Source organism: Bos indicus, chromosome 5 (genome assembly GCF_029378745.1).
Source record: "Bos indicus isolate NIAB-ARS_2022 breed Sahiwal x Tharparkar chromosome 5, NIAB-ARS_B.indTharparkar_mat_pri_1.0, whole genome shotgun sequence".
NCBI classification, from domain to species: Eukaryota; Metazoa; Chordata; class Mammalia; order Artiodactyla; family Bovidae; genus Bos; species Bos indicus.
Genome location: NC_091764.1, coordinates 38,302,543 through 38,315,160, shown reverse-complemented (window position 1 = coordinate 38,315,160; position 12,618 = coordinate 38,302,543). Strand labels below are relative to the sequence as shown.

Genomic DNA, 12,618 nt, shown 5'->3' with positions numbered 1-12,618 from the left:
TGGGATTTTCCAGGCAAGAGTACTGGAGTGGGATGCCATCACCTTCTCCAGAAAGTGCATCCTACTCCTTGCTTTATTACTAGTGAGGAATCTTGTCTTTTAACAAATTGTTATTTTGAATGAAGCACACAAATTGAAATCCCCTATTATTACATAACTTATTTGCTCTACTGTACCTTGAGGGATAAAACAATATTTACTCTTAACTCTTTGGAATTGTCTTATTTTAGATTTACAAAATCCCTCATATTTTGATAAAATTGTGCTTAGACATAGCCTCTCAGTGAGATCCTCTGTTTTCTTGGGATCCTGGCATATAATATTTAAGTCTACTTGTAATCCCACTGGCAAGATCGGACTTAGTTTCTTCTATCTTCCTCTTTCTTCAGATGGAATCCAGTGAGTATACACACGTGTGTATATACATGCATACAGACAAAGAGTGTGCATGTACATGGTTGACCTAGCAGATCATATGACTGAGAGTGTCTGGGTGGCTAAAATCCTCCTAAGGACACAGAAGGTTATAGAGAAATAGGTACTTAATGAAGCAGTATAAGGATAGTGGGTGTATGAAGTGAAAGTGAAAGTCAGTGGTGTCTGACTCGTTGAGACCCCATGGACTGTATAGTCCATGAAATTCTCCAGGCCACGATACTGGAGTGGGTAGCCTTTCCCTTCTCCGGGGGATTCCCAATCTAGGGATTGAACCCAGGTTTCCCGCATTGCAAGCAGATTCTTTACCAGCTGAGCTATTGGAAGCTGAAGATTATTGAGTTCTTTTGCCATGCCAACTAGTCTTAAAAAAAAGAACGTTTCATCTCTTCACTCTCAAGGCACAGCGCTTATATCGTGATTCTCTGCCTTTATTGTACACGTAGGGGGCTTTTACAAAGAAGAGTTTCATGGATTTCAGCCATAAATATTCTGGTTAATAAGTTGTCAGAGCTTCTCAGACTTCAATGTATTGTAAATCACTGGGGGATCTTGTTAAGATACAGGTTTTCATTCAGTAGTTCTGGAATGGGGCTTGAGACTCAATGTCTGACATTCTCCCAGGTGATGCTGATTTTACTAATAAGGAATTGAAAGGAAGTGACTGTATTTTCGTAAGTTCTTTCATAGTTTCTGGGCGTCTCTGATGGCTCAGTGGTAAAGAATCTCCCTGCAATTCAGGAGATGCACGTTCGATCCTGGATTGGGAAGATCTCCTGCAGGAGATCTTGTTTTCTTGCCTGGAAAATCCCATGGACAGAGGAGCCTGGTGGGCTACAGTTCATAGGGTTGCAAAGAGTCAGACATGACTGCAGCAACTTAGCATGCACACATAGCTTCTAATGTGCTGAAAATGATTAATTACCACCTTTTATGTAAGATGTTTTATACTGTTTTTCAATTGTGGTATAATTAACATGCAATATAATGTGTAGACCTTAAGTATTCAGTTAGATAAGTTGTAACACTTTCTTAATATCACCCAAAACAAATACTAATGAAAGTTTTTTCTATTCAGATATGCAGTTGATTATATTGACAGCAATAAGGTTTAATTAGGAACTAAAGTTATGGTTATATATCAAAAGCATGTCCTTTGGCTTAGTTTAAATATTGTCCAACCCATCTATTGAAAAATGTATTTTAAGTGATAAAATACACAAGGATAAAATTCAAAAGGCACAAGAGATTATGCAGTGAAAAACAAGTTTCCTTTTCACCTGTAATTTTTAGCCGCCCAGTTTCTTTTCTCAGTGTATAGATAAATTGGTAAGTGATATATATGTATATGTGTATACAGAGTTTATATACAGTATTTGTGTATGTGTGTGTACATGTATACATACCCGGTGTGTATGCACATATGTATATACATACACACACACAACTGGAACATGTTTGATTCAGATGAGTGGAGATAAAAGTTGGTGTGTGTGTCTCTATACTTTTTCTTTAAATACCATAGCATACTGTCCACCCTGTTCAGTATTTTTTAGTGACTATTCTATATCAGTATATATATATAACTAGTCCCTTATTAACAGACATTTATAATCCCTTGGAAACCATGTTACAAAGTATAGATCCTCTGGTTTCTACACATTAAAAAGTATATATGTGTATGTTTAAAATAAACAGTACTACATTTAAAATGAACAGTTTGGGGTGTGGAACAGTTGCATTAATACTGTGAGTATCATATTCTGTGTTTAGGTCTTGTGGGGTGCTGTGCAGGTTTTAATAATTGCATAGGAGATCAGTAGCATATCTGTTTAATTCTCGTGGTTCTGTTGGCTTGCCAAGTTTGAGAATAACTGTAATATGTGAGTTTGCAGAGAATCTGAACTTCTTCCTTGTACCAACCTTTGTCAGCCTTTCTTAAAATATGTTAGTAGATGCAATTAATAATATCTAAGCCAGTCTAATTGTGGGGATGTATAAAGAATATTGATAATATTCTTTAAATGCATTATTCATGATATTCCTCAGTTTGCAGAAAATCACCATTTGTAAGGGGGACAAGGCTATCTCATCTTTCTGCTTGTTTGTTGGATAATTTAAAAAGAGAACAAGTACATGAAAGCAAATTCATTTTTAAGATCTCTGGCTATTTCAGGATACTACTTAATAATATAAAGCTGTTTTATGAAAAAGCTGATTATTCCTACCTGTAAGTAAGTCTTTCTATTAACAGAATGGTTGATTATATATTTATTTGATAACTTACAGTTAAAATGTACACATGAATAATTTAAGATCCAGAGAGGGTACCAATCTAATGTTCTAAAGCAGAGAGTACTCAGAGACTATTGATAGAGGGGATTGCTTATTTTTCTTCTTTCCTTCTTTTAACTTTCAAAGACTTAAAATATTTGTTTTAGTAAAAATATTATTTTTTATACTCAGTCATATCTATGCCAACCTTGTTATATGGAGGAAATGTTATTTCTTAGCCATGTAGGAGCCACTTTAATAAAAATCAAGTTCAGAAATCATTTTGTTGCCTATGTAGGTCATTAGTGTTACAGGTTAATACAATTTTACTCTTAGTCTAGATCAATCTACTTAATATATGGTTTTTATTTTAATTTAAATTCTACATGTCAACCATTTTTTGAACGTATGGGCAGCTCACTAGCTTTCCTTCATTTTCTTCCTCAAAATAAGTAGTTAGACTGAATAATCTTAGTTCAATTCAGTTCAGTCGCTCAGTCATGTCTGACTCTTTGTGACCCATGAATCGCAGCATGCCAGGCCTCCCTGTCCATTACCAACTCCTGGAGTTCACTCAAACTCACGTCCATCGAATCAGTGATGCCATCTAGCCATCTCATCCTCTGTCGTCCCCTTCTCCTGCCCCCAATCCCTCCCAGCATCAGGGTCTTTTCCAGTGAGTCAACTCTTCACGTGAGATGGCCAAAGTACTGGAGTTTCAGCTTCAGCATCATTCCTTCCAAAGAACACCCATGGCTGATCTTTAGAATGGACTGGTTGGATCTCCTTGCAGTCCAAGGGACTCTCAAGAGTCTTCTCCAACACCACAGTTCAAAAGCATCAGTTCTTCGGCGCTCAGCTTTCTTCACAGTCCAACTCTCACATCCATACATGACCACAGGAAAAACCATAGCCTTGACTAGACAGACCTTTGTTGGCAAAGTAATATCTCTGCTTTTTAATATTCTGTCTAGGCTGATCATAACTTTCCTTCCAAGGAGTAAGCATCTTTTAATTTCATGGCTGCAGTCGCCATCTGCAGTGATTTTGGAGCTCAAAAAAACCAAGTCTGACACTGTTTCCACTGTTTCCCCATCTATTTCCCATGAAGTGATGGGACCAGATGCCATGATCTTCGTTTTCTGAATGTTGAGCTTTAAGCCAACTTTTTCACTCTCCTTTTTCACTTTCATCAAGAGGCTTTTTAGTTCCTCTTCACTTTGTGCCATAAGGGTGGTGTCATCTGCATGTCTGAGGTTATTGATATTTCTCCTGGCAATCTTGATTCCAGCTTGTGCTTCTTCCAGCCCAGCGTTTCTCATGATGTACTCTGCATATAAGTGAAATAAACAGGGTGACAATATACAGCCTTGATGGACTCCTTTTCCTATTTGAAACCAGTCTGTTGTTCCATGTCCAGTTCTAACTGTTGCTTCCTGACCTGCATATAGGTTTCTCAAGAGGCAGGTCAGGTGGTCTGGTGTTCCCATCTCTTTCAGAATTTTCCACAGTTTATTGTGATCCACACAGTCAAAGGCTTTGGTGTAGTCAATAAAGCAGAAATAGATGTTTTTCTGGAACTCTCTTGCTTTTTCCATGATCCAGCGGATGTTGGCAATTTGATCTCTGGTTCCTCTGCCTTTTCTAAATCCAGCTTGAACATCTGGAAGTTCACGGTTTACGTACTGCGGAAGCCTGGCTTGAAGAATTTTGAGCATTACTTTACTAGCGTGTGAGATGAGTGCAATTATGCAGTAGTTTGAGCATTCATTGGCATTGCCTTTCTTTGGGATTGGAATGAAAACTGACCTTTTCCAGTCCTGTGGCCACTGCTGAGTTTTCCAAATTTGCTGGCATATAGAGTGCAGCACTTTCACAGCATCATCTTTCAGGATTTGAAATAGCTTAATTGGAATTCCATCACCTCCACTAGCTTTGTTTGTAGTGATGCTTCCTAAGGCCCACTTGACTTCACATTCCAGGATGTCTGGCTCTAGGTGAGTGATCACATCATTGTGATTATCTTGGTTGTGAAGATCTTTTTTGTATCGTTCTTCTGTGTATTCTTGCCACATCTTCTTAATATCTTCTGCTTCTGTTAGGTCCATACCATTTCTCTTCTTTATTGAGCCCATCTTTGCACAAAATGTCCCCTTGGTATCTCTAATTTTCTTGAAGAGATCTCTAGTCTTTCCCATTCTATTGTTTTCCTCTATTTCTTTGCATTGGTCGCTGAGGAAGACTTTATCTCTCCTTGCTATTCTTTGGAAGTCTGCATTCAGATGCTTATATCTTTCCTTTTCTCCTTTGCTTTTCGGTTCTCTTCTTTTCACAGCTATTTGTAAGGCCTCCCCAGACAGCCATTTTTCTTTTTTGCATTTCTTTTCCATGGGGCTGGTCTTGATCCATGTCTCCTGTACAATGTCATGAACCTCAGTCCATAGTTCATCAGGCACTCTATCTGTCAGATCTAGTCCCTTAAATCTATTTCTCACTTCCACTGTAAAATCATAAGGGATTTGATTTAGGTCATACCCGAATGGTCTAGTAGTTTTCTGCATTTTCTTCAATTTAAGTCTGAATTTGGCAATAAGGAGTTCATGATCTGAGCCACATCAGCCTCTGGTCTTGTTTTTGCTGACTGTATAGAGCTTCTCCATCTTTGGCTGCAAAGAATATAATCAGTCTGATTTTGGTGTTGACCATCTGGTGATGTCCATGTATAGAGTCTTCTCTTGTGTTGTTGGAAGAGGGTGTTTGCTATGACCAGGGCGTTCTCTTTGCGAAACTCTATTAGTCTTTGCCCTGCTTCTTTCCGTACTCCAAGGCCAAATTTGCCTGTTACTCCAGGTGTTTCTTGACTTCCTACTTTTGCATTCCAGTCCCCTATAATGAAAAGGACATCTTTTTTGGGTGTTAGTTCTAAAGGGTCTTGTAGGTCTTCATAGAACCATTCAGCTTCAGCTTCTTCAGTGTTACTGATTGGGGCATAGGCTTGGATTACCGTGATACTGAATGGTTTGCCTTGGAAACGAACAGAGATCATTCTGTCGTTTTTGAGATTGCATCCAAGTACTGCATTTTAGACTCTTTTGTTGACCGTAATCGGTACTCCATGTCTTCTGAGGGATTCCTGCCCACAGTAGTAGATATAATGATCATCTGAGTTAAATCACCCATTCCAGTCCATTTTAGTTTGCTAATTCCTAGAATGTCGATGTTCACTCCTGCCATCTCCTGTTTGACCACTTCCAATTTGCCTTGATTCATGGACCTGACATTCCAGATTCCTGTGCAATATTGCTCTTTACAGCATCGGACCTTGCTTCTATTCCCAGTCCCATCCACAGCTGGGTGTTGTTTTTGCTTTGGCTCCATCCCTTCATTCTTTCTGGAGTTATTTCTCCACTGATCTCCAGTAGCATATTGGGCACCTACTGACCTGAGGAGTTCCTCTTTCAGTATCCTATCATTTTGCCTTTTCATACTGTTCATGGGGTTCTCAAGGCAAGAATACTGAAGTGGTTTGCCATTCCCTTCTCCAGTGGACCACATTCTGTCAGACTTCTCCACCATGACCCGCCCATCTTGGATTGCCCCACAGGGCATGGCTTAGGTTCATTGAGTTAGACAAGGCTGTGGTCCTAGTGTGATCAGATTGACTAGTTTTCTGTGAGTATGGTTTCAGTGTGTCTAACCTCTGATGCCCTCTCGCAACACCTACCGTCTTACTTGGGTTTCTCTTATTTGGGCGTGGGGTATCTCTTCACGGCTGCTCCAGCAAAGCGCAGCTGCTGCTCCTTACCTTGGACGAGGGGCATCTCCTCACGGCTGCCCCTCCTCACCTTGAACGTGGAGTAGCTCCTCTTGGCCCTCCTGCGCCCGTGCAGCCGCCACTTCCTGGACGTGGGGTTGCTCCTCTCGGCTGCCGCCCCTGGCCTCTTATATTTGGTCTCTTCCTAATCTAAATTGTATTAAAATTAAAGGCTAAATAGTGCTTCTTTTGTACATACTATTATGTGAGTACGTAAAAAAGCTAATTTCAGATTTAACCCTAGAAAATTTAGGTGTTGATTGTTTTTTAAGCCTCTTAATGACAGAGGACATAGAGTACTTACATTAAAATGCTTTCCAAAAACTCAAATATTTGTCATTGCTATGCATCAGTCAGTGATCAATTGGTACATGTTGAGATAATGAATTGTGCAGTTAGTGTTTTCTTTGTAAATAACATACTCCATTTAATCACTGTCTGCCTATGGCCATCTTCTTTTTACTTAGAGTGTCTCGTTTCAGGCACCATCTCTCTGTATAGCTGATTCTTCACAGTCCTCTCACCAGCTCTTGCTCTTGTGCTCTCAGTATAAAATAGGATATTTTTGTTTCACTTTTAAAGTGAAAAGGCTTGAAAATTAATCAAATGTACCATCTTTCTAAAAGGTTCACTAGATTGGGAGACATGGAAAAGAGTCACTTTTTAACACTTGATGGGTTAAAATTTAATTGTTTCAAACAGAGGCAACTCTATCTTGTGTATGCATGATCTAAGCATTTTATACCCTACATAACAGAAACATTCTTTGTTTTTGTTTTTGTTTTTTTTTTCAGAGCAAGTAATGAACTTTGTAAAAGTGCAGCTCTCGTCACTATCTTGTCTAGACATCAAGTCTACCCTACTGTATTTAACAGTCTGTTATTACCAACCACTTATTCGGACTTAACATATATATAGATTTAGTAACATACACTCATTTGAGATCTACCTCTGAAAAATTTCTTATTCCCAAAACACATTGAAAATAAATTGTTTATTTTGGCTAAATTTCAGAGCTTTTGGAAAGTTAGTTTATCAGTCAGATTATGTTCATCTGCTTACTGTAGACACTTGTTGCTGAAACATTAAGTGTAAAGTTTTCACTTAAAGGGTGTAGGTATGTTAGTTGCTCAGTCGTATCTGAGTCTTTGGGACCCCATGGACTGTAGCCTGCCAGACTCCTTTGTCCATGGGATCTCCAGGCAAGAATATCGGAGTGGGTTGCCATTTCCATCTCCATGGAATCTTCCCAACCCAGGGATCAAACCCAGGTCTCCTGCATTGCAGGCAAATGCTTTACTGTACTATCTACGCCATGAGGGAGTTTTATCTGAAAGCTGTCTCAGAAGGTAATTTGTATCATGTTTGATATGTCAAAGCCAAGTGTCTCCACCTCTATGTTTAATGAAAAGTAAGGTATTTATACCTGATATAAATCTGTAAATATAGAGATGGGGTCTGTTAAGGTACTATTTTTATATAAAATATAAAATTTGGACAATACAGATACCAAGTCTTATAAAACCCATATAAAATATTGTAAGTACCAGAGGAGATGTGACCATCCTGGACCGTATCCCTGGGATTGTCATCATTTAAACAAAAGTACCCAATACAAGTATTCCCCATGGCATAAGCCCATGCATGAGCTTCCTTCTCTTACCTCCCTTGTTTCCTGTCACCCAGTGTTAGATAAGGATTTTTGCTAGTGGTTCCAAATTAGTGTCACTTGCTCTTCAGTTCCTCTCTTGTAAGTTGACAATTTTACTTAGTCTCTGAGTACTTCACATTAGGCACATTTCCAACGTGACAGAAAATGCTGGATGCTTCCATTTAGTGCTTTAACATCTTAGAGCCTTTTCCTCATTTGTTAAATGAGATTAGTTTCTTGTTTTCCTGCTGAATTAATAAGTTTTTGTGGCTCAGCTGGTAAAGAATCTGCCTGCAGTGCGAGAGACCTGGGTTGGGAAGATCGCCTGGAGGAGGGAAGAGCTACCCACTCCAGTATTGTGGCCTGGAGAATTCCATGGACTGTATAGTGCATGGGGTCACAAAGAGTCAGACAGGACTGCATGACTTTCCATGTCACTTTCCATGTGAAAGCCCTTTATGTGTTGGAAATCACAAATGGTTATTGTTGTTTAGTATTACTTTGTCCTTTTGCAACCTTGAAATACTGACTACTTTCACATTACCTCTTAGGAATATTTTATAGCAAGTTTCCTGTATAACTTTAACTCCGAGAGGCTGTTTTCTCATCGGTGTGAGGATTTGGGCTGTTTACCTTTTGCCCTTTTATTCTGTTTTGTTTTGGGGAGCTTTCCCCTTTATTTGTTAAAAATGAAATGTGAAAACTTTAATATGAAATATTTTGTTTATTTTGGAGGGCTTTTTAATTTTCCTTTCACATTTTCCATTTGGCTGGCTTTTTTAAAATCTCACTAACCTTATCTATTTTTCTAGACATAAGAAGTACCATAAAAGATTAATGTTTCCTTCTTAGAATTCCCTGCTTTCCCTCCCCATTTCTAAAACATAAATTGTTCTTATATTTCCTCCTTCATTTGTCATCCCTTATTTTTAAGACGTGATCCCTCCTATAACATCTGCTGTCTTCTCTTAACTGTTGTTTAATTCAGGTATTGTGCAAGGAGATAACAAATTTGTCTGTTTTAAACATTCATTTGCTGAGTACAATATTAGTTAATTGATATTTTCAATTCATTTAGAGAAGGTGTTTTAAAAGTTGCGCTAAGATAACCTTACATTTCTACTTAAAGATAATTTGAAAATAAGCATTAGAAATGAGCCGATGTTGGGAGTCACTTACATTGTTATCTTGGTTTTCCCCTTATTCTTCCTCTTTTTAAAATTTTGCTTTTAAAGAAAATAGTACAGGAAATTGGATAATACATTGTATATCATTTCTATTTTATTTCTATTTATTTATTTGAATTTGCCAGAAGAGTTTCTCCAAATATTTAGAGATTTTTTTTGTCTACCTCAGAACTGAATCCCTCAGTTATCTGAAATGGGGGAGAAATGAGTAGTTTGGCATCATTCAATTTTCTGGTTAGCTGATGTTCAGTTATGTTAAACTCTTGCTATGATTCCTAATGTGCTCTACTTTAATGATGTATAACACATGTACAGAAAGAGTGTTCGAAACAATTGTTAGCCTAAATGACTTCTCACAAAGCAGACACTAGTGAAAACTGCCATTTAAGGAAAGAAATAGAGATTACCAGCACCCCAGGAGTTCCTTCGTACATCCTCCCTAATCACTACCCCCTCCTTCCCAAAGTAACCAGTATATTGATTGCTAACACTGTAGTATAGTTTTATCTGTTTCTGAGCTTTACATAAATAGAATTCTACAGTATATGTTATTTTGTGCTTAATGTCTTGTTCAGCATTGTGTTTGTGAGTTTCATTGATATTATTATTTGTAATGTAGCTCCTTTTGGTTTTGATTTGCATTTCCCTGATTACAGATGATGGTGAGGATATTTTCATATAGTTATTGGCCCGTGGATTTCCTCTTTTTTAAAGTACCTGTTGAGATTCTTGCTGTTTTCCTATTGAATTCTTTTTTTTTTTTTTTTTTTGACTAATTTGTAGAAGTTCTTTATATATTCTGAATACAAGCCTTTTGTTAGTTACATGTGTTGCAGATATCTTTTCCCATTTTGTGGCTTGCTTTTTCATTCTTTTGATGTCTTTGGAGGAATAAAAATTCTTACTTTTAATCTAGTCCAGACTTTTTAGTCTTTTTCTAAAACTAAATAAAAGCAGTATCTTTTGTCTGCTATTTAAGATATGTTTCTCTTTTATTACCTTCTAGAAGCTTTTCTGTTTTGTCCTTTACATTGAGTTACAATCCATCTGAAAGTGGTTTTATGTATAGTGTATGTTAAGTGTAGCTGGGGTCAAGTTTCATTGCTTTCCACGTGGATATCCATTTGACCCTGAAGTATCTCTTGGACAGACCGTATGTTCCTCACTGTTCTGCACTGACACCTGTGTAGTAAGTCAGGTGTCCATATATGTGTGAATCTGTTTATGGTCTCTTTTTTATTCCATTGGTCTGTTGATGCTTGCAACAGTACCACTGTGTCATTACTGGAGAATTATAAGTTTTGATATCCAGTAGAGCTAATTCTCCCTGTTTTGTTTGTTTGTTTTTCCTCATGGGTACCTGTACTTGGAACTGTGAATTTCTGTAGAAACTTTAGAATTGGTTTCTTAAGTTCTCAGGTATAAAAGACAAAGCCTGTTGGGATCCACACTCAGCATTTCTCAAGAGGTTGCAGTCAAACTGATAACAAACAGTGTAGTTTCTCAAGATGTGACTGGAGTAGGAAGATCCACTTCCAAGTTCACTCATGTAGGCTTGGCATGAGTTTCAGTTCCTTATGTGGAATTATGGCCTCCCCTAGAGCTAGTGACCCAAGAGTGAGAGAAGAAAAGTAATACTTTGCTACCTTCTTTGTTCTGTTCACATACTGTCTGTCACTTCTACTTTGTTCTGTTGATTGGAAGTTGAGTCACTAGTCTTTTTCAAAGAACCAGCTTTTGGTTTTGTTCATTTTTTTTCTTGTTTTGATTTATATTTCATTATGTTCTGCCTTTATTGGTTTTTTTCTTCTATATTTTTTGGTTAGATTGGTATTGAAAAAATTTTTAACTAGATACTTACTGATTTGTAGCTTTTCTTTTAGCCTATGAATTCCCTCTCAACATGACATTAACTCACCTTCCAAAGTTTGATGTTTATTGTCATGCAGTTTAGAATGTTTTCCTAATGTTCCGTGGAGTTTTCTTATTTAGAGTTATTTAGACTATTTCTTAGTTTCTGAACTTATGGCAATTTTGTGGATTTAAAAAAAAACAAAAAAACATTTCAAATTCAAAACCACTGTAGTCAGTAGTCAGAAAACATATTCTTTAGGATTTTGGTCCTGTGAAATTTGTTGTAACTTACAGTGTGTCTATACACATAGTCAGTTTTTCTGAATGTTCTGTGTACTTGAAAAGAAGGTGTATTTTTTCTTTGTTGAGTTCATTGTTTTATTAGTATGTCAGTTAGCTAGTTTATCATTATGTCAATCATATATCCTTATTGATTTTGCTTGTCTTAACAGTTTCTGAAAGAGTTGTGTCAAACCTTCAATACGTTTGTGGATTCTCATATCTCTTTTAAATGTTTCTATTCCTTTTATATATTAAGGCTATGATGTAAATTCAGAGAAGGCAAATTGCATGTAAGTTTAGAATTACTTTAAATCTTTATGAAGTAGTGCCCTTAATTTCGAACGTCTCATGTTTATCTACGTTAGTTTTGGTATGTAATCTTTTTTTATCATGTTACTTTTATCTTGTATTCAAGAGAAATAACTTTCTCTTATAAGCAACATATATGCTAAGTCACTTCAGTCGTGTCCGACTCTGTGCGACCCCATAGACGGCAGCCCACCAGGCTCCCCCGTCCCTGGGATTCTCCAGACAAGAACAATGGAGTGGGCTGCCATTTCCTTCTCCAATGCATGAAAGTGAAAAGTCAAAGTGAAGTCGCTCAGTCGTATCCGACTCCTAGCGACCCCATGGACTGCAGCCTAACAGGCTCCTCCGTCCATGGGATTTTCCAAGCAAGAGTACTGGAGTGGGGTGCCATTGCCTTCTCCGAAACATATATAGTTGAGTTTTTAAAAATTCATTTTGATATATGTTTTTTACTTGAATCATTTCCATTTACTGTAGTTGCTGATATATTTATGTTTAGTAGTTCTTATTTCATAGTCCTTTTTCCTTTCTTTGGAATGTTTAAATTTATTCACCTCCCATTTTATTTGTAGTTGTACATTCTTTTACACCATACATCCTTGACTTATTGAAGTCTAATATAAAATAGTACTGTTTACTTCTTCATGATCAGTGAAGGCATCTTAGAGTACTTGAACTCCATTGAACTTCCTCTTGATTGATTTGACTTAGTTAGTATCTTACTCCCATAAGTATTTTAAATCCCACCAGATACTTAATAGTATTTTATGCGGTTAATATTCATTTAGTATTTACCCTTTTGTTATTTTCAT

The 12,618-nt window shown here is 37.3% G+C and overlaps 1 protein-coding gene across 12 annotated transcripts in view; it reads left to right on the top strand.

Moving 5' to 3' along the window:
• Window positions 1-12,618, top strand: part of PPHLN1 (periphilin 1) — a 171,882-nt gene that overhangs the window by 115,219 nt on the left and 44,045 nt on the right. The window lies entirely within an intron of this gene.